Source organism: Mus caroli, chromosome 4 (genome assembly GCF_900094665.2).
Source record: "Mus caroli chromosome 4, CAROLI_EIJ_v1.1, whole genome shotgun sequence".
NCBI classification, from domain to species: Eukaryota; Metazoa; Chordata; class Mammalia; order Rodentia; family Muridae; genus Mus; species Mus caroli.
In genome coordinates this window covers 73,162,393-73,167,585 of record NC_034573.1, presented here as the reverse complement: position 1 = coordinate 73,167,585, position 5,193 = coordinate 73,162,393, and positions in this window count along the sequence as shown.

The following is a 5,193-nucleotide window of genomic DNA, read 5'->3' as shown; positions in this document are numbered from 1 at the left end:
TATTAAAAGGAATGAATTTATGAAATTTCTAGGCAAATGTTTGGACCTGGAGGGCATCTTCCTGAGTGAGGTAACACAATCCCCTAAGAACTCAAATGATATTTACTCACTGATAAGTGGATATTAGCCCAGAAACTTAGTATAAAACTGTAAGTGTTCAAACCACCCTTCAAATGCTCTTCAACTCTAGTTGTTTCTTCATGTATTCCTTCCCTCAATCACTCCCGGTGCCACTTTCTACCTGTCTGTCCTGTTCTTCTGTCATTTCCACCCTGAGTCCTTCCATAGAGTCTATTTTAATTTTTCTTCCTAGGGGAATCCGTGTGTCTGTCCTACTTCTATGCCTTGCCTTCCTAGGTCTACAAATTATAGAATGGATTTCACTTATTTAATAGGTTATAACAAGATATGAGCAGATTCATACCATTTTTTTTGCAGGGTTACTTCTCATGATGAATTTCTCTAGTTCTATCAACTTTGTTGAAAATTTCATGATATCATTTTACAAGACCTGCTGAGTAATATTATATTGTAAAAATATACCATATTTTCAAGATAGTTGAGTAAATGTTTATGTGGTAGGATGAGGATTCTTTGAGTCTGTGCCCAAGAATGCTATTGCTGGAACTTGAGGAAGATCAATCCCCTTCTTTTTGAGGGGGACTGACCTACTGTAAACATCTGTAATAAACTTTCCTCATTGAAGGCTCAGGGAATATTTTGTTTTGTGTTGTAGTGTTAATGATTATGATTTTGGAATAAAAGGGTTTATATGGTTTATGTGTCTCACATCGTCTAAAACACAAGAAGAAACAAAGGGAGCATGCTGCTTCCTGTCTTACTTCCCCATGACTCACTCTTACTGATGTTTTGTAAATATTTATTAGATTTTTGATATAATTACATTGTTCCATGTTCCCTTTTCTCAACTAAAACTATCCTTTTCCTCTTTAAAATTCATGATATATATGTATATATTCATATTTTAATATGCTTTATATATTATGTAGTCTATAATATATTTATGGTAATGATTCAGATATCTGATACACATCAGGAGCACTTGCCCAGGGATGATACTGCTCATATTAATTTTAGTAGAAAAAAATTCTACAGACATGTGTACCTACCAATCTGATAGAGATACTTTTATCAATTGTGGTTACCTCCCAAATGAATCTAATTTGTGCCATGTTGACAAAAACAAGACAACAACAATAAAATAACTGGAACAGTTATTTAGCTTAGTGTAAATCTTCACCAAAAAATGCACTGTGTAGTAAAAAGGTTATCAGGATTTTAAGACAAAGAAAAAGGAGGATCACTGAATTAACATGATACATTTTTTAAATGCATATAATATACAAAATGCTTAAGACACCATGAAAAGAAGTGTATGGATTGTGGACATGGAGGAAAAAATTACTCATTAAATTTGTAGAAAATATTTTTAGTTAATTGATATAAAAAAATCCACAAACTCCTTGGCAAGAGATGCTCATCAAAGAATGCAGAAAACTATCCATTGTAATTGAAATAGAAAGAAAAACTTTCCATGATAAAAACAGACTAAACAATATGACTATCATCAAGCGAATCATTAGAAAAAAAAGAGAGGAATACTTTAATTGATGAGAGAGATAGGCACCCCCAAGATAAGATGGCAAAAGAAACACTCCAGTAAAGCCATAATTTGCTATAGCACTGAAGAGCCAAACATCGCACACTCTCTAGCCACATTTCCTTCAACTTCATCAGACTCCTGAAACAAACAAGTAAACTTCGCTTCTTCCATCCATTTTCCCTACTTGCTGAGCCCTCTGAGTAAAAGCCAGCTTCCCTGAGCAGCCAGCTTTCCCAGGAAGAACTTCACTCTCCTGCCACCTCTCTGCCACCCTCATCAGACCTGAAGCTCTGTGAAACATACAAATCTGCAGATCTGGAACCAAATGGCCCAAAGATACCCATCAGATGGCTGCCAAATAAGAACAATCCAGGTTCATCCCCCTCCTAATATCTGCTACAAGAACATCCAGGTACCAAAAACATCCAGATGGCTAAAGACCCTCAGAAGAACACCATCAATGAAACCCAGGGCAATAAGACACCTCCAAAGTACAGCTATTCCACTACAGCAAGACCTGGATATCCTAATGCAAACAAAACAAAACAAAACAAAACAAAAAAAGCGACATTAAATACAATCTTATAAAGATGATATAGGCCTTAAAGAAGAAATGAATAAATCCCTTAAATAAATTTAGGGGAAAATAAACAAATAGAGATCTTTAAGGAGGACACAAATAAATCCCATAAAGACATACACCAAAATACAATTAAGCAGGTAAAGGAAATAAATAAAACTGTGCAAGACATGAAAATGGAAATAGAAGCAATAAAGAAAACACAAACTGAGAAAACTCTGAAGATATAAAACCTAGGAAAGAGAATAGGAACAACAGTTGCAGGCATCACCAACAGAATACAGGAGATGCAAGAGAAAATTTTTAGGCTTAGGATATTCAACAGAAGAAATTAATACATCAAAGAAAATATTAACTTGCCGGGCAGTGGTGGAGCATGCCTGTAATCCCAGCACTTGAGAGGCAGAGGTAGGAGGATTTCTGAATTCGAAGCCAGCCTGGTCTACAGAGTGAGTTCCAGGAAAGCCAGGCATACACTGAGAAAGCCTATCTCAACAAAACAAAACAAGCAAACAAACAAAAACAACAAAACAAAACAAAAACAACACCAAAAATACCAAAAAGCAAAAAAAGAAAAGAAAGAAAATATTAACTCTAAAAAAATTCCTGACACAAAACATCCAGGACAGCTGGAATATCATAGAAGGAAAACTTTCCCAATCTAGAGAGAGGGATGCTTATAAAGAAGCTTGTTGCATATCAATAGGAATGTACAGGAAATGAAAATCCTTCCACCACTTAATAATCAAAACTCAAAGAACAAGAATATTAAGAGCTGCAATGGAAAAGGCCAGGTAACATATAAGGCAGACCTATTAGAATTACACCTGACTTTTCAACACAGACTCTAAAAGCTATAGGGATGTGAACAGATATTTTGCAACCTCTATAAAACCACAAGTGCTAACACAGACTACTATATCATCATACATAGGAAAAAAAAAAACCAAGATATTTCAAGACAAATTGAAAGTCTCAAGTCACAAAAAAATCTATCAACAAATCCAGACATATAGAAAATGCTAGGAGAACTCCAACTTTAGAAGGATAACTACCTGCAAGAAAACACAGGAAATAAATAATTCCATACCAACCAAAACAAGGAAACTGCATTCGTATATTTGTGTGCACATTAATACCACCAACATCAAAATAACACATAATTATAATCACTTGTCAGTAATATCTCTCAGCATTAATAGACTCAATTCCCAAATAAGAAGTCAAAGACTAACAAAATAGATGCTAAAACAGAATGCATCTTTCTGTGGCATGCAAGAAATACACTTAAGCAATATAGATAGATGTTACCTCAAAGTAAAGGACTGGAAAAAGTTTTCCAAGCCAATTGACTCAAGAAGCAAGTTGTAGTAGACATTCTAATATCCAATAAAATAAAAATTTAAACAAAATTAATCAAAAGTGACAGAGAGAGCCACTTCATACTCATCAAGGAAAAATATACCGAAATAATATCTCAATACTGAATATTTATGCCTCAAGCACAAGGGCACACAAATTTGTAAACACAACATTGCTATTGCTTAAATGGTTCATGGAACTTCACATGTTAAAAGTTGAGGACTTCAGAACCCCACTTTCAACAATGAACCTGACATTTAGACAAAACTAAACAGATAAATATTGAAACTAACAGACATTATGAATTGAAGGACCTAATAGATAGCTACATAATATTTCAGCTGAACACAAAAGAATTTACCTCAGCATCTCATCTTCCTATTGATCATAGTTGGTCACAAAACAAATCTCAACAGAATCAGTTAATATAATGCCTTGTATCTTATCAGGCCACCATGGATTAAAGCTGGATTTCAACAACAATAGAAAGACTGGAAAGCCTACACACTGATGGAAATTGAGTAACTCTCTACTTAATGATCTCTGGGTTAGAGATAAAAAAATAAATAACGAAATTAAAGACTTTCTAGAATTCAATGAAAATGAATGCAAAACATACCCAAATTTATGGGACACAATGAAATCAGTGCTAAGAGGAAAGATCATAGCACTGAGTGCCTTTATAAAGAAATTAGGAAGTTTTCATACCAGCAACTAAAAAGTATACCTGAAAGCTCTAGTAAAAGAAGAAGAAAAATGGTGGAGGAGAAGAAGCAAGCATGCACACCAAAGCAGAGTAGAAGGGAGAAAATAATCAAAATCAGTGTTAAAATCAATCTAGAAAAAAGAAACAATTAACAAACCCAAAAGCTGGTTCTTTGAGAAAATCAACAAGACAGACAAACTCTTGTCAAAATTAACCAAGACACAGAGAAACAGTATACAAATGAAGCACATTAGTAAAGAAAAGGGTGATATAACAACTGATACTGAGGAAATTCAAGGGAACATTAGGTCTTACTTCAAAATCCTGTACTCCAGAAAATTGGAAAATCTTAATGAAATGGATTATTTTCTAGACAGATGTTTCTTACCAAAGTTAAATCAAGATTGGGTAAGCTATTTAAAGAGCCTAATAACCCCTAAAGAAACAGAAGCCATCATTAAAAGTCTCCAAACTAAAGAAAGCCCAGGGGCATATGATTTTAGTGCAGAATTCTAGGAGACTTTCAATGAATAACAAAACTAATCCTTCTCAAACTACTCCACAAAATAATAACAAAAGGAACACTGCCAAACTCATTCTATGAGGTCACAGTCACCCTGATACCTAAAACATGTGAAGACTCAAAAAAGCAAGAGAACTTCAGAAATATTTTTCTTATAAACATTGATGCAAAAAGCTCTGTAAATACTTGCAAATCAAATCCAGGAACACATCAAATATCATCCATCAAGATCAAGGAGGCTTCATCCAAGGGATACAGGGATGGTTCAATAAATGAAAATCCATCAACATAATCTACCATATAAACAAAATGAAAGAAAAAAATCGAGAAATCTGCCCTCAGTAGGGCCACAAGCCTCTCCAGTCAGAAAAGCGCCAGGGTAGCTAGGGCGCAGGGTC